Source organism: Falco biarmicus, chromosome 1 (assembly GCF_023638135.1).
Source record: "Falco biarmicus isolate bFalBia1 chromosome 1, bFalBia1.pri, whole genome shotgun sequence".
In the NCBI taxonomy this organism is placed as follows: Eukaryota; Metazoa; Chordata; class Aves; order Falconiformes; family Falconidae; genus Falco; species Falco biarmicus.
Window position 1 is genome coordinate 63,366,387 of NC_079288.1, and position 23,614 is coordinate 63,390,000.

Sequence of the window (23,614 nt, forward strand, 5' to 3'; positions counted from 1 at the left end):
CACTGCCTCTGCAGTGGGACAGGGGGATTGGAAGGGTAAAAGTGAGAAAACTTGTGGGTTGAGATAAAGACAGTTTAATAGGTAAAGAAAAAGCCACACACACACAAGCAAAGCAAAGCACGGAATTAATTCAGGCAGGTGCTCAGCCATCTCCAGGAAAGCAGGGCTCCATCATGTGTAATGGTTGCTTGACAAGACAAATTCCATAACTCCAAATGTCCCCCTCTTCCTTCTTCCTCAGCTTATATACTGAGCATGAAATTCAGTGGTATGGAATATCCCTTTGGCTAGTTCAAGCCAGCTGTCCTGGCTGTGCTCCCTCCAAATTTCTTGTGCCTCTCCAGCTCTCTCCCTGGCAAGGCTTGAGAAACTGAAAAGTCCTTAACTTAGAATGAATATTACTTAGCAACAACTAAAAACATCCGTATGTATTCAACACTATTCTCACATCAAATCCAAAAAACAGGACTGCACCAGCCACTAAGAAGATTGTCTCAGCTGAAGCTAGCACACACAGCATCACAGATGACAATATCAGGGAAGCCATGAAGCTAAAGCAACATGAAAATCAAAGGAAATCCTACTTCGCTGTCACTTGACAGAGTCAATTACCAGAAGATGCTGACATCTTTTGGCTCAACCCTGCTGCCGTCATCTATGTCCATAAGAAAAAAAAGAATGAAAAAAACCCAAAGCACACAGCATTAAGTCTGACTTCTCAAAACAACACTTTTTAAGTTGATGGCAATTACAGGCTTAACATTACAGCCATAACTGTGCACATGCCTTCAAACTAAACAGAAATCAGAGGCATTATTAAAGCTCAGGTACGAATATCAAATTCCCTGTAGATATTTATAAGTTTTTTCAGGATTCAAAAAAATGTTTCTTTTTATCTGCAATCCCTCAGGTCTGTGATGCCTTTAAAATGCTTAATGTATCTCCATCATTTATCAGCAGTCCTGGCTAACTGGGGAGGTCCCAGAAGACTGGAGGTTAGCCAGTGTGATGCCCATCTACCAGAGGGGCAAGAAGGAGGATCCAGGGAACTACAGGCCTGTCAGCCTGGCCTCAGTGGCAGGGAAGGTTCTGGAGCAGATCATCCTGAGTGCCATCACATAACACCTGCAGGACAGCCAGGGGATCAGGCCCAGCCAGCATGAGGTTGTGAAAGGCAGGTCCTGCCTGACAAACCTGACCTCCTTCTACAACAAGGTGAACTGCCTAGTAGATGAGGGAAAGGCTGTGGATGTTGTCTACCTGGACCTTAGGAAAGCCTTTGACACCGTCTCCCACAGCATTCTCCTGGAGAAACTGGCTGCTCATGGCTTGGATGGGTGTACTCTGTGCTGGGTTAAAAGCTGGCTGGACATCCAAGCCCAAAGAGTGGTGGTAAATGGAGTTGCATCCAGATGGCAGCTGGTCACAATTAATTAGTGTTCCCCAGGGCTCAGGATTGGGGCCAATCCTGTTTAATGTTTTTACTGATGATCTATATGAGGGGATTGAGGACACCCTCAGTAAGTTTGCAGGTGACAGAAAGCTGAGGGGAGAGTTGATCTGCTGGATGGCAGGAAGGGTCTGCAGAGGAATCTGGACAGGCTGGACCCATGGGCTGAGGCCAGTTGTATGAGGTTCAACCAGGAGAAGTGTTGAGTCCTGTACTTTGGTCACAACAACTCCACACAGTGCTACAGGCTTGAGGCAGAGCGGCTGGAAAGCTGCCCGGGGGAAAAGGACCTGGGGGTGCTGGCTGACAGCCAGCTGAACATGAGCCAGCAGTGTGCCCAGGTGGCCAAGAAGGCCAACAGCATCCTGGCTTGTATCTGAAACAGTGTGGCCAGCAGGACCAGGGAAGTGATCATTCCCCTGTAGTCGGCACGGGTGAGGCCGCACCTCAAATCCTGTGTTCAGTTTCGGGCCACTCACTGCAAGAGGGACACTGAGGTGCTGCAGCGTGTCCAGAGAAGGGCAACGAGGCTGGTGAGGGGTGAGGAGCAGCTGAGGGAACTGGGGTTGTTTAGCCTGGAGAGGAGGAGGCTTGTGCGGGACCTTATTGCTGTCTACAACTGCCTGAAAGGAGGTGGTAGGCAGGTGGGGGTGGGTCTCTTCTCCCAGATGTTTAGTGACAGGACAAGAGGAAACAGTCTTAAGTTATGCCAGGGGAGGTTTAGATTGGATATTAGGAAACATTTCTTCACTGCAAGAGTGGTCAAGCATTGGAACAGGCTGCCCAGGGAGCTAGTGGAATCACCGTCCCTGGAAGTGTTTAAAAAATGCATGTGGTGCTTAGGGCCATGGTTTAGTGACAGGCTTGGCAGTCCTGGGTTAACTGTTGGATTGGATGATCTCAAAGGTCTTTTCCAACCTAAATGATTCTGTGATTCTTTATTTGACATGACGCATTATTCAGTGTCACTCTCTTGTTACATAGGCTGCTTCTTCAACTTGTATGACACATTGTCACAGAGGGAGAGACATCAAGAGGAAATACAGGAAAGGAAATACACATTTGAATTTCATCCGTGTAGCCAGGATGTGAAGCAAGGACAAGTGCATTGCATGTGTGATAGTCTGCAAAGTAAAGTCATTGCACTAAGCAGGAAAAGAGACAATTTGGAGGGTGGTTGTGCCACAGTTTGATATCTGTTTTAACTGCACAGGACTAGAATGTCTAAAGTGATCATTCTCCACAGTAATGCCCCAATTTTTTAGGAGTGCTTAATGCAAACTAGTAGACGTTGTTAGGAGCCAAATTCTCCCTGAAAATACAGTCACTTTATCTAGAGGCTTCAACACATGCTGAGTGCCTTTAAAATTTAGCCTCTTTTTTACTTCTTTTTTTTTTTTTTTTTTTTTTTAATCTGAAACATGCATGCATAGAAGGGCAAGGCAAGTAGACCAGGCAACAGGGGTGCCTTGTAATGAAGCATAAATCAGGCGTCCAGTGCCCCTGGATGGTCTGTGATATCTTTTTTTATGAAATCACCGGCAACAGGGTGGCAGATATGAAACAGGAAATCATCAGCAAATTTTGTTCTATGATTTGCTCCAGCAATACTGAGACAAAACTGCATAAATAATGCAGCAGTTCAGGAAGCCTGACATTAGTTCACAAAAATCTGATGATACCCACTGATTTTCCCAGTGCTGTGATAACATAGCTCCAGCAGCTGCTCAATTTACTTCTTCCAAATCCCTTTCAAAGTATAAGGGAAAAAAATTCTACAGTGGGTGGTGTTCAAACCTAACCAGTCTCTTCCATTTTTCACCCTGTAGTGTATCCAGCTGGGCTTTGGAGGTGAGACTGAAGAAGCTATGGCTTGTCCAACTTTTACTATTCCCTTGTCAGCCCCTCATAGAGACCTACAGTGACTTTATGCTTCCAGGAGTTCCCAGAGGCAGGTATTGGCCCAAGCAGCCACTGGAGCAAGGGTGGTGCTGCTCCTATTAGAGGGAGCATTTGGATAAGCTCTGCCATATCAGCCTGCTGGATAGCCCATATCCATTGCCATACCCATAGCCCATATCCATTGCGGGTTTTTGAGTAAACTTAGGAAGATATCAGCCAGTTATTTACTGCCTAGGTTCTTCTAGCCCCACACTTTGAACACGGGTATTCACAGATACTATGAACATATGACTATGCACTACAATTCAAGGGGTTAAGATTGAAAATCTATATGCGACTGCGATGAAAGGGAACTTCCAAGAGTCTGAATGGAGTTTGCTTTATCTGTCTGGTCTCTAGGTAAGTCTTTATATTATTAGCCTCTTTCTCCACCCAGTCATATCTTTTTGTTTTTTTTTTCCTCATTTTGCTGTATATAACTACATCTCTTTGTTTCCCACATATAGTACATTTCATCACTTGACCCAAAGCCTTCAGAATCATGGTGACCTAGAAGAAGAGTTGCTGAATAGTACAAAACCTTTACTTTTGGTTATGGAACATTTAGATTTCTCTAAATGAGGTTGTTGGGGGTTTTTTTTCCCCAGCTGAAATTTTTGTCCAGTTGGAAGAAGTAATATAGGCATATGCCTGGGATTGCTGGCATCCCATCAGCCTGTCAGATCAGCAGAGTTTTGGCTTGAATTTGGACATGCAGAAGTTTTGCCAGTCAGATGTTAACTGCAGTATGCTCAATGAATCTGACCTCTCCGGATTTGTGCGAAGGTAGTGCTCGCACACAGCAAATCAAACTTCACATAGCATTGGACTGGGAGTTATAAAGCAAAGTACACATTTCTAGCCATGAAACACTGGAAGAACATGTGTGGCTGCTCTACCACTGCACCAGACTCTAGGACCATCATCAGTCTGCAGTGTAAATGCAGCAATTCTTTTAACTTTGGCAATGCACAGGAACATCACAGGCAAGCTACTGAAAGAGAAGAGTTGTGAATTGATAATGCCTTTTATCAGGCATGAGTGCAGGAATGTGTTTGCAGATGGCAGAGGCACTGTTCTCAGTGGGCTGTTACCAGCCATACATGTAAAAAGAGCCCTAAATCCTTTACCAGGCCTTCGATCACTCATTTATTTTGCCCTCAAAAATTATGTTTTCTCTGTGTGAATAGCATATACTTGATACATGCAATTTTGTTATCTTTCTTACTGGTATAGCAAAACTAGCATCACGCTTTGTAAAACTGAAGGTTTATGAAATTTAATGAATACTAGTTCAGCTTTCAAGTGAAACTGTTGCAATATTAATTATATTTTATCCAATTAACTCTTAAATCTAAGGTAGAAAAAAATCTTGTTTGAAATTAGGCATGCAAAATTATCAGGGAAAATAAAAATAAAATGCAAAAGAAATGGGCTGGTTTTGAATGATACAGCTAGTCAGAACAAATGTGCCATTTTTCATGTGAAAAATAGAAAATATAATTTGGCAATGGAGTTGCTCATCAAATTGTTTTATTAGGGTTTTCAGTCAGCTTTCCATTTTTAACATTCAGAAAGTTACTTCTGAGAGAACACAGTAATGTCATACAGATCACTTTGTAGGTCTACTGTCACCAAAATGTATAGCCAGAAAGAGCTACTTCACACTGCAGGTGCAAACACTGTTTTCAAAACTGTCTCCATGTGTTAAATGAAAACAACTCTGAATGAAATGGATTAGAATGCAAATGATTTTAAATACTTGTAAAAATAAATTCTTCCATACTCCTGTAACTATGATGATTATCCAGACGAAACCTCCTTGTCTTGTAAAGTGGTTTTTTTTTTTTTTTTTTTTAACAACTTAATATCTCAGGGTTCCCAGGTGGGATGTTTTGAGATGGGTTTTGAATTAATACATTTAATTATAGAATGCAGAGATGTGCAGACGACATACTCTAGATTACATCTGCAGACCAAGACCAGTTGTGCTAAGTTGATACATCAACTTAGATTATCGCATGACAATAGTGTACTCTGTGTGTTGACAAATTTAAAAGCAACAAAGGCATCATACATATGGCTTGAGATTTTGCCCCTGAAATCATTGATCGACTCCCCCACAAAATCCCCAACTAATCCAATTCAACTTCTTAATTTAAATACAAGCTCTGTATCGCAAATACAACCACCTCATCCCAAGCTGATAGTACTGAAAATAGGAAGGAACTAAAGAACAGATGAATAAAATCCAGACAAATTTGATTATAATAATTGCAGAATAATCCTGAATATCTTTCCTCAAACTTTGCAGAAATGTCCTCATTCACTTTCAGTGTGATTGGGATAATTTTCAGTCTAAAGCTATCTTTCCAATAGAAATGAAATTGCTGGATATAATTAAAACAGGTTTTAATGACCATGAAAGCAATCTATAGCTATATTGTGGAAGAACAATTCACCATTTCTTCAAAATATGCCTAGTCTATAGTCAAAGTCTATCTGCCAACTCCCTTAACATAGAGTATATATTAAGTTGTGTATTAAGAAGTACCTAAAAGGTTTTGCTTCTGACAGGTGCTCAGTGTCCAACAAAAAGCTCAGAAGCTGTCAGGATCCTACTCAAAATAAATGATTTTCACACACAGCACAGTAATTGTGAAAGAACACTCTTAACCTCAAATAAACACATTTACAAACTTCTCTTTCTGATCTTTTTTTGTATTTTTTTTAATTGAAACTGTGAATTTATAGCCAGAAATCTGTTTAAGGTTAAGAAACATTTTTGTTTGCTTGCTTGTTTGCTTTTGTGTCCAGTTTCCCATAATTGAGACTAGCAGAGCTGAAAAATTCTCATTAAATGTTTATTAATTTGCATCTTGGCCCAGTCAGGATTTGACTGAGACACAATGGGAATGTTTCTTTTGACATCAAACCTGTTCAGAGGAAGTCTGCGGCTAACCAGGTAGGGAAGTGTCTCCAAACTTCTGCCAGCCCTTTGTTGCATGAACTATAATCAAGTGCTAAACCTGGGAAATTCAACTTCTGCCATAGCAATGGTTAATGTACTGCCAAAATGCTAGTGAATGCAGCTGAAAAACTTCTTCAGACATGAAAACCAGATTATTACTCTTTACACTTATGAAAATAAATGAATTAATGTTGTCTCCAAGGTCCAGATATTGTACTTCTGGCTCATTCAGATTGCAACCTTATTACAATTGAAATAAGGAATCATAGAATAATCATAGAATAGTTTGAGTTGGAAGGGATCTTTAAAGTTCATCTAGTCCAAGCACCCTGGAATGAGCAGGGACATCTTTAACTAGATCAGGTTGCTCAGACCCCTGACCTTGAACGTTTCTAAGGATAGGGCACCTACCACCTCTCTGGGCAACTTCTTCCAGTGTTTCACCACCCTTGTTGTAAAAGGTTTCTTTATATCTAGTCTGAATCTACCCTCACCATTACCCCTTGTCCTATTGCTACATCCCCTAATAAAAAGTCTTGCCCTATCTTTCTTATAAGCTCTCTTTAGATACTGAAAAGCCACAATAAGGTCTCCCCAGTGCCTTCTTTTCTCCAAGCTAAACAATCCCAACTCTCCCAGCCTTTCTTTATAGAAGAGGTGTTCCATTTCTCTAATAATTTTTGTGGTCCTCCTCTGGACCCACTTCAACAGGTCCACGTCTTCCCTGTACTGAGGACTCCAGAGCTGGGTACACTAGTCCTGTTGAGGTCTCATGAAGCAGAGTAGAGGGTCAGAATCATTTCCCTTCACCTGCTGGCCATGTTTCTTTTGATACAGCCTAGGATACAGTGAACGCACAGTGTCAGCTTATGACCAGCTTTTCACCCACCAGGAACCCCAGGTCCTTCTCTGCCAGGCTGCTTGCAGTCCCTTCATCCCCCAGCCCATATCGAAACTGGGTGTTGCCCAAACCAGGTGCAGGACCTTGCACTTAACCTTGTTGAAATTCACGAGGTTCACATGGGTCCACTTCTTCAGCTTGTCCATGTCCCTCTGAATGGCTTGCTTGGTGTTGTCTGCAAACCTGCTGAGGGTGCAGTTGATCCCACTCTCTATGTCATTGATGAAGACATTAAACAGTACTGGTCCCAATACTGAGGGACACCACTTGTCACTGATCTCCATCTGGACATTGAGCCGTTGACCACTACTCTCTGATGTGAACGTCTAGCCACTTCTTTATCCACTGAACAGTACAACCACCAAATCCATATCTCTCCAATGTAGAAAGAAGGATGCTGTGAAGGACTGTGTCAAAGGCCTTACAGTAGTCCAGATAGATGACATATGCATCTCTTCCCTTGTCCACTGGCTTACTCTCTTCATCACAGAAGGTCACTGGATTGGTCAGGCAAGACATGCCCTTGGTGAAGCCATGCTGGCTGTCTCGAATCACCTCCCTGTCCTCCATGTTCCTTAGCATAGCTTCTAGGAGAATCTTTTAGGAGGATCTCTTCCATGTAATTGCTTTATGTCTTTGCAGTCATTTTACATGTTTACCACGTAAATTCCCAAATCTAAAATAGTTTCATGTGTGCATGTATGCTTCCTTGTTTGTTTGACTGTTTTCGTAATTGTAGAAAATTGTAGAAAATAAACTTCAAATTGCACTGACAGATTATATTATACAATTTATGCAGAGGAAAATATTGAAACAGATTTTTTTCTTCATATTAGATATGTGTTTATTACAAAATCTTGAACTGTCTAGGTGTGAGACAAGGTAAAAAAGAAAATTCACACAGCTTAACACATTGCATTTAAATTTTAGTGCTTAATTTAATGCAGATCAGCATGTAAACACAGATAAGACACAGCATTGCTGAAGGCTACTAACATTTTTGCATACGTGAGAAATTTAACTGGCACTACAATAACTTTTTTGGGGAGCTATGCCCAAGTAACTACCTACATATATGATTCTGAAATAGAATTGACTTTATTCTGGAATGATTATTCCCCCTCAGAAGCAGAGTAATTATTCTGGAATAAATTCACTTTTATTCTGGAACTGAATGTCTGCACTAGGGAGTTATTCCAGAACCGTTGAATTATACCAAAATAGCAATAGCAGAAGTTACTATGGAATAGCTCTGCTGGTTGATTTCCCCTGTGTAGTGCAGATCAAAGGTTGAGTTACACCAGAATGTATTATACGTAATTATGTAATCAATTGCTGCAGAATAAGAGGAGTTTTAAAAGGGAATGACTCCCATTTAAGACAATTCCTCATAGTCCTCCTCCCCTCAAAAATAAAATCCTAGTAATTAAGCCATGCAGCTAAGAAAACTTTGACAAAAAAAACAAACAACCCAAAACAATAAATTCCAGAGCAGGACATTAAATTATTGTAGAAAATCCCATCCAAATTAGAGGGAACATCTGTGGTTGGCACTATCCTGTTTACTGTCTCATACACGTGCCATCCATACCAGGTTGTTCTCCTTTCCATTCACAGCGACAGCTGTCATCATACTTGGGAAACAAAAACCTTGTGTGTCTCTTCTTACTAAGCTATGGCTGTTTCAGTAGGTTTCACTTTGTGTCCAGCAAAGTGTGAAAACCCAGGGGAACATCATGTGAATCTGCCTTTCTGAAACAAGCCTTGCCCTCTGTGCCTCATCCAGCTAATGAGAAACAGGGGAGGGAGGAAAGAGGGAACTTCCAGTGCTTAAGAACAGGCACTTAAAGGTAAATGAGTGGAATAAACTGAAGGTCTGTAGATATGACAGATCTCAGCTTTGTAGGGTGGCAACATAAGAAGGATAAGTTTGTGGGGTTTTGTCAAGCCTCTGCATAAAGCTTTTCTTTTCCTTTCAGTCATGGGACCTGGATAGTTGGGTGATGTCCAGGATCTGGACTTCATAAAAACTAAGGCTGTTTCACACAATTAGGGCTGTGCACAGGGTTTTGAAATAAGAAACATCCACTTGCACTCTAAGGGCTTGCTCCAGTTTGCTGTGGTGTACACCAACTGTAGCTTAGCCCCCTAACTCCCCAAGGGTGTTAAATAAGCAGCACCATCAGGGGCACAGTCCCACTCCGCAGAGCTCTGGCATGGCTCTGGAAGCCTCTGAAAGATTTGTTAGCTACACAGAAAAACAACTCAGAGAAAAGGTGTGTGAGGGGGAGGTGAGGGGGAGCTTGGTGGCATCTGTGCATACCACACCAGAAAAAAAAAAAAAAGCCCTGCTGCAACAGGGTGCTCTTGGGTCTGAGATTTAGGTGTTCTGACTGGCAGGTGTCTTCCCTGCTCATGCTGGGACATGGAAGCTCCCCATCCCATGCCACATAGTCTAATCCTTGCAGACTATCTGATCTTAAATGCCTATTTTATTTACACCCTTTTTAGTGTGTTAATGTTTTGTTGACATGGAGCCTTTGCTGGCTGTCATTATTTTTAGGGGAACTGGCACCATGAAGTAATGAAATCTCACTTGCAAGAGACAGAGAGTGCATACCCACAAACATGATGCATGTTTTATTTTGGAAGTCACATTCTTATCAGCTCGCAGGTGTTCTCATGTAATTGGATTAATACTGCAATACCCAAGAACCTGGGACTTTCCTGATGGCTGTGACAAGCTGTGAGTTTCACAAATGAACCCTGGAAAGGTCCTTTGGGGTTTGGAGGTCTCTGATTTTCAATGGTGAATTGAGTGCCTTTGTGTACTGCATTGAAGAAGAAAAAGAGTAGAAAAAGCTAATCATATTTGTCATCTACAGTTCTCAAGACATGCTTTTGCCCAGTTAGCAGGATATATAATTTTCTGGCTTTTAGATGCCTGACTTCATCTCAGTAGCCTGTCAGCCTGTGGAAACAAGACTTGGGTGATCATGCTGTCAGCCCCTGTCTATTTGTCTTCTGTTCCCTGATAAGTTTTGTACACTTCGGCTGATGTCAATGAAATGTGACTGAAGAGGCCAAAGTCTCCAGCAGAGTGGTGTTCCTATGACTTCTCTGGATGTAGGTGCTCATTGAAGGAGACAGACCCTATATAACCATAGTGTTGGTTGAACCCCTAGAGAAAACAAGCAAAAGAGAGAGGTACTACAGGTGTGAGAAAGGTCTCTGTACCAAGTTGTGCTTATTTCACCCAAGTAAATCAATTATGACACATAGACATAAAAAAATCCATATTTCACCTGAACTATTTATATTGTTTCATTCCTCTGCCTCTTCGGTTACCTTTTTTGTTTGTTTGTTTGTTTGTTTTTAATAAAAGCTACAAAAATGAATTTTGTTATCAACAAGATGTATCATCTTGTTGCTGCAATGGCTGCTACTAGACCAAAGCAGAGGTCTAGGAAGGCCTTCAAGGCTATAGGGAAACATATGCAATGCAGTGGCACCCAGGATGGGATGATCTGTCAATCTATGGTACCATTAAAAAAAGCATGCTAAGTGTTACCTGTGATCTTTAGGACATTTTTGAAGGGTTAAGATAAAGTTAATCAAGAGAGATCTTCAAGAACTTATTCATGTTTTCTGGCACCAAAGTGAAGTGGCCCAATTATTCTAAATGGGAGCTATTGAGTGCTGAGCCCTTTGGAAATCTTGCCTGTCAAGAAGCCCAATAAATGGACAAGCCTGCTCCATAGCATATGTTAAATTTCACATCACTTTTTATCCTCTTTATATTTGTCTCACCAGCTCTGTGTGTGCAAAATGTTGCGTGTGCACGTTCATTTCTCCACTCCTCCTCCCAGAAGGTCAGGGAAATTGCACATGGGTGTTCCCACCAATGTCCTAGCATAACATTTATCAAAAATAGATTATCTGTGTTACAACTTTTTCCATTATTTCTCATTTGGTTCATCAGGATGACTGTAACAGAGAGTACTACTGTGAAAAACACCCACTGTTTGGCTTTTCCAGAAATCTGAGCTAAGGAAATTGCACATATGTGCTCTGAACAGGGAACAAAGAAAGTAATTCATGATCAGAACATTGCTTCTTCATTTTCAGACTTTGATACAATTGTAGTACAGAGTATATATATATATATATACACACACACATATACATATAAAATATATAATTCTAGTCTCATATTAAGAATTGGAAATTTGGCATGGTTACATACTATGTTCAGATTATTAAGTGTCCTTGTGACATATATCTAATACTTTTGCAAGGTGAGGCAGTGATAAGAGGTAGGAACCCATACTACTGCAGGCATACATTAACTAATCACCAGATTAAAAAATGACAGAGTAACAGGTAATACAAGTCAGATGAAGTGAGTGGCTTCAGTTTATGACCTTGCTGGCTAGCCTTCCCATTGAAAGAAAAAGGGAATTCCTGTAACTTATACAACTCTACTCCCCATCTTCTTTGTGCTCTCAGGCCCTTTTCCTACTGCATTTTTTGCTTTTGAATTACAATGCTGTTAACACTTAATAAATGCTGTTTTACAAAATAATTAAATATTGAACTTAAAAAAATAATCTATTAAATAGTAGATATACTGCCTATACTTAAATGTCCTTGTCATGGAAGGATTCAAGTGACTCTTTTCCTTTTAATTTTTAGTGTGTCTCCTGAGAGACTGAAAGTCTGGGATGCCTTGTCCCTTCTTTGCCACAGTGTTATTCATACCTTGTTTTACATGGTCTTACATCCTAGTTTTACTGTATCCCATCTCCAGCAATTCAGAGTCTGAACTGCCACACCTCTGTACTGAGACAGAAGAGGTAACAAAGAGTAAATGCTGTATGTGGTCTGCCGGTTTAAGCAAATTGGGGCCTATGTACACAGTATGGTGTTACTGATATATAGTCGGGATGAAAAAAATTGATGTTTCCGTACCCTGGCTGACTACCTGGTCCCTGCTATTGGGTTCCCTTCAGCGCTGGTGTAACACTGAAGTTACTTTACCGTTCTATGCCTACCTAACATGCTGATGTCAAATCTGCTACGATAACTTGGGTTACCAACTTATACCCAAACATGCTATTAACAATTGACCCAGCAGTTTTCATACATTCAAAGACTTTTAGATGGGGTCTGTTACGACCTTTTAATATGACCTCCAGCACAGAACAGGCTATACTGTTCATACTTTTTCTCCTTGGACTATACCTTTGAAAGGGGCAAGCAACAACTTGAAAAAAACCCCAAGTTTTATTTTCCAAAAGGAAAACAAAACAAGATGCTACATGCTAGGTATTCTTCTCCAACTAACTCGATTACCTCTCTACCCATAAGTCACAAGTCTGAGGACATTTGGTTTCTGCCCTTTAATAGCTTCTCAGTTAGCAAAAACAGATTTAAGAAGGACAGGGCTCTTCTCAGGACAGATTTTGATGGATATTAGCACATTAAATGTCAAACAGAAGAGAAACTTTCTTGTTGGGGTCATTTGCTATTGTATTGTATTGTGCAATGTGACTGCTTGTCTCAGGTTGCAGAGGTTATTTGCTGCAGGGAAGGCTAAGAATGTCATTAGTGCACTGTGCCCTGAGATAACCTGCAGCATATCATTAAACCATCTAATGACTGTATGGCCCATTGACCTCCATCACTCATTTGCTAACAATGTTTGTTATTTACAGGCACTGGGGAAATTACTGTGGAGTTATTACTCACCTTTCTCTTGCTGCTGCCATTGCAATACTTGGTGATATCCAACAGGAAATTTTAGAAAACCAGTAAATTTGCTTTAATGATATGATCTGGTATGCATACGGATTAAGTCTGTGGTTGTGTTTCCTGAGTCCCTCCTGATGTCATTATTCCCACCCTCCACTCAACACCCTCCTGCCCCAATATTCTGGTATATCACTTTCATCACTGAAATAATATTTTCACTGAGCCGTGTCTTGCCATCCAGCTTTGGGTTCCACTAGCTGCACTTTGCTTTCAAAAGCATGCTATGCAACAATCTTGAATGGAGTTGAATCCAGTGATGAAAGAAGCTGAATATATAAATAATTAACACCTGCACTGAAAATGTCACTTTACCCCAAGAGTGTTAAAATAGAGCAACTGGAATTCTTAAATAACTATCTTTTTCTGCTGATGTGAAGTATTTGCTGCCTCTCTTACAAAAACACTGTTACCATTAAACCAGGTATTTTCAAAGGCATTTAAGGCTATTGGGCAGTTAAACCTTACTGGAACTGAAAGGTATTGGCTTTGATTTTTGTTTGTGGGGCTTTGGAGCAGGGGTGGGTTTCAAGAAAGTGAGGTTAAGGGAGTTGCTTATTTACATTATTTTGCAGTTAATTAGCAATGAACAAAAGTGGTGGTGTTTTCAGTAAATATTAAGCTTTATTTGTGGTTAAAGGTCTATTCAGCAAGCTAAATTAATCTGCTCTTTATCCCAATTATGAGCAATTGAAGGTACCTTTCCTTTGAGGTAAATCAGGACTAAAGAAGAACATGAAATACATATGGAGTAATATTCCAGTCATGTGCTTGCTTGAAACACCACAGAGAAGTGTATAGCTTTCACTGCCTTCAGTGAATTATGACAGTACAGAACAAGGCATTGTGTACGGGTAGAATTAATTAGCATGGCTGGCTCCATTCGAGGGTGATGGCATGTCCACAGCCAAAGCAGGACACCTAGCTCTGGCTGCCAGGATTTCATAAGTGATAGGACAACAATGTGCAAACAAAGACAAATTATGTTGGCGCTGCAAAAATCGCTTCAGCTTTTGGGATTTTCCTGTGCAAAAGGGGTTAGTAACACAAATGAGGGTGTTTGCATGGCTTCAATGGTGTCTGTGCTTGAAAAAGTTTGGTTCTGTTACTGGACCTACCACAGTTTTCCTTTTTGAAGCAGGAATAAGTACACTGGGTTCTTCAAAGTCCCCCTCACTATCACTTCATCACTTCAATTCACCACCTGTAAAGTGGGGGTTAATAAATAACAGTATTGTAAAGGTAACAGTGTGAAATACATAGGAATGTATGTCTGGGATACAGGTCCAGCAAGAATAAATAATCAGGCCAGCCAAGGGCATTCTGGGCATCAGCTCAAATGACTCTATAGAGTACCACAGTTTAAGGATGGTATTAACAAGACATGCTATTAAGAGACCAAGTAGTGTTTTACAAAGCTGAATAAAGTTGCAACCAAACAGAAGGTCAGTTGTTGCATTCTAGTAATACAAAGTTGATCATAATCTAGGATACATCAACAGCTGGGAAAAGCTTAGCAGGAAGATGCATGAATGAATTATTGCAGTTTAATGGCATACTGTGCATCAGCTGAGCTAGAGGAACCGACTATAACGGCATCCTTTGCCACCAGCAAATGGCATCTAAAATGCATTAATCTAAACCACAGTGAACTTGCTACGCTGCAGTAATTCCACTTGATTTTGTGTCACAACACTTAAAACTTTTCACTAGCTTTCATTTAAGCCGATGTAGATTTATTTACTGACTTCAAAACTCCAGATCCCCAACACACGGAATTCAGTGGAGACACTCAATTTAAATTGCCTTTGTTAAATTCCAGAGTGAAGACCCTCACATCCAAATCTTCAAACTGTTGAAGAAATACTGACCCAGCACAAGTCCCTTTATTTTATTTCGATCTGGCCAGTTATTTAATAGAAAAGCATGCTCTATGGTGCTTTTATATTTTACTGTTGATTTTCTTCAAGGTTATAACATGATGTGCTAGTACCAAGTTCCTCTGAAATAGTTTTGCAGTGAAACCGTTACCATACCCCTCCATAAAGTAAAGCTATTGCTTTTTTTTTTTTTTTTTTTTTTTTTAAGCCAGGAAATATTCTAATAATCAGTCCAGCCTGCTTCTGAGTACAAGCCTCAGAAAAAAACCCAACAGAGATCTTTTAGGACTTGCAAGTTTATCATGAAAATTTCAAATGACACAGAAATCATAACCACTGCCAACTAATTTAAATTATTAACTTTCCTCCTTGTATAAAAGGTTCCTTTTAATCTGGGATAGTCTTGCTTCAGCTCTTAGCCATAGGAGTTCATGAATAAACCACCTATTCAGATATCTTTATACTTCAAAGTGTGAAACTGTAAACTCTCATTTTGAATTGAACACTGGCTGCTTTCTCTGTTATCTTTTGCTTCTGTAGTCAATGAAGTTTTACCAAGAGTTGACATGCAATTAACATGAAGAATAATGTAGTAAATTACTCTCATCCAAGCAGAAGCCCAGTGAAGCAGTGAACCCTTCCTTCCCTGCAAGGTACTAGGTCTACAGCACAAGAATTTCCATGTAAAAAGCTGTTGGGATAGCATCTTAAAAATGTAACAGCAAAGCAGTGATAAGGGACATTAGTCTTCTGGAGAGGAGAGCAGGGCATGCATTTGTTGCAAGTTGATCTGACCGAACTAGTGAACGGGATAGGAAGCAGGCTTCTTGGGGAAGAGAGCTGACTTGGTGCAAAGCAGCTGTGTCAAAGTGAATGATCCTAGGCTCCTTCAGAAATCCTCACCAATCTTCAATGAAGATGAAGAACTGAGTTCGGAAAATAGGACAGCACTGTACATTTCTATACTATCAGGTTTCAGATCACCCACGTGTAGAATCACTTATGTGGGCTCTGTTGCCTGTTTATTCTTAACTACTGGATGTCCTTGGAGGGTCAATTTATAAATTTGGAGAACCTGCAAGATTTGGGAGCTAAGAAATGTGTGCTTAAATTACTGGACAATCACGGAGCAATAGGCCTAGGCTTGTGAGACAGCACTGCAATATAATCTTGTGTCTACCAGGAAATAATGGGGTGGTGGGATCATAAAGGATGTGAAGGGAAAGATGGCATTGTAGTGTTCTCAGATCAAAGGAAAGCATGGCACTGGCTTCCTGGAATTTTAACACATCAGGCTGGTAAGCTTCTATGTAGGAAAGGCTCACCCAAAGCTACATGACAGAAATCTCTTATTTTATAATTGCTTGCAGACTGTGACAAAACTACTTCTTGCCTTTCTCTCAGCTTAACTAAGGAGGCTAACAAGCGTGAGACTGACCAGTCAGGAGCCTAGTGAGGGATCCAAATCCAAGCCAAAAAAATGTGAGAACAAATGATCATCTTTTAGCTGTGATTTTATCTCTTTTGGATGCTAGCCTCTCTGGATTCCATCATTAAAGGACAACAATCTGCTTCTCAATGGCGCTTACACATAATAGTTAGTGTGGTGCTGATATTAACTGTGTTGGATACTGCATGTCTCTTTTTGGTATCCTTCAGTACTTCACTGTTTCCTTGGCAGTCTACAGAGGTGATAATTGTGTGTAGAGTGGGTTTGCTGAGGGTTTTATTTTTTAAAAACTTAGTCGCTATTGTGTATTTCTGTCACAGCTTTTATTATATTCCAGTGATGGTTTGACAATTTTTATTTTCAAATTGACAGTTCCGATAATGATGTACTACTCAGGAAATCTGTAAATCTTCTTGTGGATAAATCTTCTGTATATTTTTGTTTAATGTATTTGGCAGCATCGTAATGGATTTAAAATTACATTTATTGTGCGTGTTACTGTGTGACAAGGGATGGATTTCAACCACTCCTTTCCCAGGAAACACAGACTTATTACTTGATGCAGAAATACTGCTTTTATGTATAGGCTACTTATCACAATTTAAACTTGCCCTCTGACAGTGATTCACAAAAACCCCTGTGTGCTCTGTGGCCAAACTGGAAAGCTCAGAAAGCACCGAGTATTATCAGATTCTCGTGCTTCAGGGTAAAATGTAGGGATTATGATTACATTAAAGCTACTGTTCCTGCTTCCTGCTGTACCACCTTAATATTGCCCAGTCTGAGAGCATCTCCCACTGTGACCTACATGGAGCCTCTCTGTCTGACTATATCTACTCTTCACATGCCTCTCACTGCAGCAGGGGAGGAGGGAAATGGCATGCATCTTTCTGCTTTTTTTGATGAGTCCTAACCACTCTGATTTGTTATTTGAGTCTGGGTTTGCATCTGAAAGCATACCACAACCCAACCTGCTTGAGCAGACTTAGCAAACAAGCCAATCTCACAGGCATATGTCATGGGAAAGGCAATGATACTACCAGCAGAACTGCACAGGAGCCCTTGCCATCAAACTCCCATTCAGGTCCCTTAGAAATCATTCTTTCTCCATCTTTATGTAACACTCTTCTTCATAGTGAGAGACTTTTGTGAGATGCCTTCTGTAAGAGGCTTTGAATACACTAGGGGTCCAGGGATAGCCCACAGGACTTTTGATTAGCTTTCATAAGTTAATCATGAATCATGATTGCTTCAACCCACACTTACCTATTCCTGGCAGAGCTCCTCTTAACAGGAGCTCCTCTTAACAGCAGCTTGGTGCTTTTCTAGCCTCCCACCAGACTGCACTGTCATCAGGGACACTTACAGTCCTTGAACAGACCCTCTTACCAAATGAACGCTCCTAATTTTGTTACCACAATAAATGCATTCACTTCACACAGCTTCTGCATAAGTTATGTTCCATCAGACTGATGGCTTATCAGTTAATTAGCCAGCATGGGCTAGTCAACAGTCATTACATGTGCTTCCATGCTTTTCTCCCTCTTCTCCCTCCTCACCAACTGTACATACAAGAAGCACTGCCTACATACACCCGTGGATGCTACTAACATAAGTGGTGGCACATATTAAACTCAGGGCACTATTTCCCTTCTTCTCTCTAACTGCATGGCTCCCACTGGCCTGAGGCCACCAAGGAAAGAATGTTCCCCCCTGATTCCTGTCGTTTTTGTTCCCTACAAGAAAAAACAAAACCAAAAACAAACAAACAAACCCCAAACCACTCAAAAGCCAGAACAAGTAAATGAAACATTTTCATTCCAAAGTGTTCCAGAAAGGGCATGGGAAATGGCAACATTACAACTAAATCAGAAGATTTTATTTTTACTTTGATGTTTTTCCCCTGTGTTTTAGACCTGTAATTCCTCAGTATTCCTTTATTTAGTGTGTGGGTGCAAGGGCAAGAACACTGTGAAAACTGATTTTTCCCATTCTTTCTTCTTCTATTCCCCCGGTGAAACTTGTAGAACAGCTTTTTAGTTTGTTACTTAAAAAAAAAAGAAGAAGAAAAAATGGCAAGAAAATCCCTTCACTCCCTAGTTTGAGAAAATCAGGTGTTTTTACTCTAGTGAGGTAAAGTGTTGTTACTGCCAAACAGAGTGACTTTTTCTGTAGAATAGTACTCCCTGATGTGGACTTTATACCAGCATACTAAAATAGAAACAATTTTGGGTTTTCCTTACTTGCAGTAGCTATAGCTGCCAACTGTTTTATGCAAACAAGCTATCCTGATGTCATACCTGGATCATAGTTTTGCTGAAACCTTTAAGACAGCTGTCCTCACCCATTAGTTTCAAAGCATTTCTGTGGTTGCCTAGCTAAACATACAGTGGGGTGATTAATGTAGTCTAATCTAGTTATAGTGCCCCATTGCCACTAAAGACAGGAAGTTAAACAGTCTGAAAGACCTCTGCCTTATAAATACTGAACTAGAGACCCTACTGAATGTGAACTTGTGTGGTTAATTTTAATGTACTAGTGAAATCTCTGTTATAAATCCAGAAAAAGCTGTTGCCTGCCTGGGATGGAGGTAATATTGCCTGGGTGTTCCCAGTTTTATCTGCTCTTCCTTTTTCAGAATTTTCTTTACTATCTTTTCTGGGTCTGATGACAATAACTTACTAGAGAGCTATTAATCTGAAGGAAGTTCAGATGAGTTTCAGGGACTGGGACTCATTATGAACCATGTTGTTTCAATGTACTTTTTGTATCTTTTTTTGTCTAAAGCTTATCTGCTCTTTTTTTTAAAAAAAAAAAATTGTTTACATTTTACTTCAGAATTCACCCTACCAATCACAATTTCCTAGATGGAAGTTAGCAAAGGATACTAAATCAAAACTCAAACAGAAGCATCATGCATAGTAAAATTCACTGATCTCTCATCTTTCCTGAGAATCTTCTCTCACAAACACACAAAATATGAAGAAATAACAAGAAATTAAGTGTGGGCAAGTAATATCAACTGTGATGTACTTTATTTCTCCCATCAGCATCTGCTCACACAAATCACATTTAGGAAGGTCTGCATGTTGTGTTCCACCTAACACAAATCTTTGACTTTCTGCTGCTTGCTACCCATTAATTCCTTCACCCTGCATTTACTCTAGGGCTATGAGCACGTGCTCTCTTCTAGAGCAGACTATGAGGGTTGAAGAGGTTCATATTTCATCCTAGCAGCCACCCATTCCACTGCTGGAGGTCACCGTCCTTCCCAGTTTCTGAAAGGAAGAGTAGAGCTAAACGGCTGGGAGATTTAAAACTTGCCTCAGACACCGACGAAAAGGGAAGTTTATTCCTAGCAGGATTCTCCTCTTCAAATCCATCTTCCTTCCCAAGTTTTTGCCTTTGTGTCCACAAAAGAGAGTAGTCTCAAAATTGAGGAAGGCCATTATCTAATGAGATCAGAAGAAAACACTTTCACCTATGCTTGTAACCTTCAATTCAGTCTCCCACTAGTTATTTTTAAGGCATGTATCCTTATGACCCAAGGCAATCCATAAATTGCACATTACCAAAAGCCTTGAAATGGCTAGAGATAACAGACTTTCCTGTAACAAGGACAGACCGAAAAATGATTTCCAAGAACTTTTATAAGTTCCTGTATTATTATTTGATTATTCCATTTCCTCTATAACTGCACAACTGTAAGACAGCTCTGCAATTGTAACTGTTTGGCACCTTGAAGCAGGCTTTTCTCATCTGTATGGAGAAATGGCTTCTTTTTGCTTAACGTCATTAGTCTACAAAGTTAGGCATCTTCTCCAGACTGTTCCCCTTTGTTGTTCCCTTTACAGTCTGAACAAAACCATCCATCATACCTCAGTAGGCTGAACTGCCTCTATGATTTTCAAAATTCCTTCAACAAGTGTCCAAAGAGTGTCTAGCTGAGGCAAAATACTAGTTTTCAGATGATGAAACTTATATGAAATGAATCCTACCCTAAGGGGACAAAAATTTCATTAAGAATCTTACAAAGTATTTTTTAAACTGTTATTTTAAAATGGTATTATCTACCTGTGTGAAGTAAACAGAGCAATTACTTTAAAGAGTTTCATAAAATCTGGATTTATAGGAAGAGAGCCTTCAGTTATATTATGCATTATTCTAAAACTGGTGGGGTCTTTGAAAAAGCTCTTGGTTGCCTTCCTAATTCTCCTATTTGCTGCTGTTTAAAATAGTGGTGAAAAATGCGCTTATCCTAGCTTGGACAAAGACAGTCCCACCTAATTCTGTGCTTTGTTTCTGAGTAACTTGATCCAAGATTTTTAAATTTTTTGGGGTCTCCAATGAAAACATAGAGCAGCTCATTTTGTAGCTTCAGGACATTTGCTGGTACCAGACACAAGTGTTATTTACCCACTCCATGGGTAAAAATCCAGCTAAAAGAGACACCAAGTATTTTGGTCCAATTTTTCATGGTCTTGATGGAAATCAAAAAAGGGAACAAAATCAACTTATTAAAAGTGGCCCATGTCCATTTAATTCAAATGGGTCACAGTTCATTTCATACATTCATACATTCCTAAAAAGATACCCTTCTGCTAGCAATGAATTCAGAACTTATTTAAATGAGCAAGGATAAGATTTATTCTTATCCATAGTGACCAACTTGTGGATGGACACAAGTTTATAATATACTTCTCGAATATTTTTCTTTTAAAATATCCATTAATATGTTAAAATTGAGTTCTTACTGTTTCATCCTCTTCCTGGACTACAACAGCATATTCAACGTGACTAATCGGTTCCTAAATCAGTTCTGTATTAGTCAGTGAAACACATCCAATTAGTAGATTCCGTGACACAACATAAAATAAGTTAAAAGACAAAAAAATCATATTTCCTTCTCTAAGGGTAGCCATATGAGAAATGGATTGATAAATAAAACCCAATTAGTGACACAGTAAAGTATTCAAAATACAGTCCCTAACCAGATCCAAGCTGAATGTTTGGAACTTGCTACAGATTGTGTAGATGTACTACTCTGGAGTGGGCTTAAAAATGTGATTACAGATGTCAACCAGGGAGTCTGCAAGTTTTAATACCTAAACTTTCCATTGTCTCTCTCCTTCCCTGTCTCTCTCTATTTTATTTTATTTTATTTTATTTTATTTTATTTTATTTTATTTTATTTTATCACCAAAGATCTTATTAAGCAAGGGATTGAGTTTTTGAACCCATCACTCTGATCATGATATTGAAATCCTAATGACCTCTGCTTGTCATCAAAGCAGACCCCTTGCAACCACTATCAACTGCATGCTGAAGAATCTGCTGCTTCCTTACACTGCCTCTCCTATAGATCTTGCAAAACTGAATCTCTTGCTTAACTTTATCATTTCCCTAAACTCTTCATATCTCCATTACAGTGAGAACTGTGGGTCTGTTTTTGCCATAGACAAAATAAATTTTCAGAAGTGTAATCCAAACCTCTGAACACCACGTTTGAAAACCATGGCCTTGTAAGTGCATTTGTAAGTGTCTTTGGCCAGACATAGGCGCTGTCAGTACCTTTGAGACAAATTCTTTTCTTTCTTGGACTTGAAATTAAGCTGAATTTATTTTGCAATTAGAGCTGGTCAGAAAGGCAGAGCTACTTTTTTTGGCAGTTTTGGAAACTTCCAAATTTGTCCTTGTTCTTCATTAGAACAGACAGGCATAGAGAGAGTGCAAAAGTGTTTGGGAATGAGGAACTTCAGGAAAACTGTCTATACTCAAAGTGTAAGTAAATGACCATACTCTGAATATGGTATGCAAACCTTTCTATCAAGAAAAGAAATTAATGAAGAGGGATATATCTGAAGGTGACACAATAGTTTGTGCAAAGCTTTTCATGAAGTATTATGTTCTTAGCATTTTTAGTATTTTTCCCCATATCATTGAGATTTATATGAGGAAACTGGAAATGTGAGACTTCTGTAAGGCTTTGAAAAATGCTTGAAATATTCTTTTATGAACATTTTTAATTTAACTGTATAAATAGAGTAGACAATGTTGTCTAACATTGTCAAAAAGTGGTATGGACAGGGTTTTATTTCAGTGCTGTGTTTCTAAACTGAGCTACATGTCAGAGGCTGTTTAGACTTTGGTAATGATGACTGTAATTGCCATGATGAAGTTTGTGGCTGTGTCCTTTGATGTAGGATGGCTTCCAAAAGAGAAGTGATGATTCCCAACTGACTTAGGAAACCACAAGCAAATATTATCATGATGTACAGCCATTATTGTTGACTATCTGCATCAATATCCTCTCCCTCCATGCCAGTGCTATCTTTATGATGAATTTCCCTCCTTTAAATCTTAAAAGTATGCTCTGGTGAAATTTCACAACTGGACACTTGTCCAGAATTTTCAGAGATTAAATATAGTTAGATTTAATTCAATCTGGTTAGAGCTGCAACAGTAAACTCAAACTAGATATCATATATCTGGACTGCAGTTTTATTACTCTTGGACATGGCTGCAGGCATGTTGGTGAAATCTTGCAGCTAGGTTGTGTTGTGCAGGCACTTTTCAGCACCCTCCTCACCCAACAGTGGAGGGTTAGAAAACTGATAAACAGCACATCCAGATTGCTAAGAAACTGAAGATTATTTCATGTATGTTCTCATTCCACATTAGAATTGAAGTGAGAACTTTCAATGCTTTTCATCAAATGGCCCAGTAAAAGAGACATGCCCACTTTTCTTTCCTCATGGACTTGAAGGGGATTAGAACAACCCTTTATTGTTTCTTCTGGTGGGAGGTATATTATTTTCCCTCTCAGTTCTGTGCTCCATGCAAAATATTTTGGGGGGATTTTAAATTTTGTTTAATTGAATAAATTTTTCCTAAGGTTTTTTTTTGGTAGGTTGTTGGGGTTTTTTTGTTTGGGTTTTTTTTTTGGGTTTTTTTATGTATGTGTGATTAATCCTGGTTTTGACACGCCATGGAGGTAGGCAGACTTCTCTTACCTAGTATGATAATACATTGCCTGTGTGTTCTTTTTGAATATCAAAGTATCAAATATCAACAAATATCAACAAAGCTAAGCCACTGTAAACATGAGTGTAGTAGCAAGTGCCTTGAATAACTACTGAGGAGGAAAGATTTACTGCTGAATAGATGTGCTGGGTGCCTGCACTGAGTCTCATTTTTCAGCTGTTCTTCA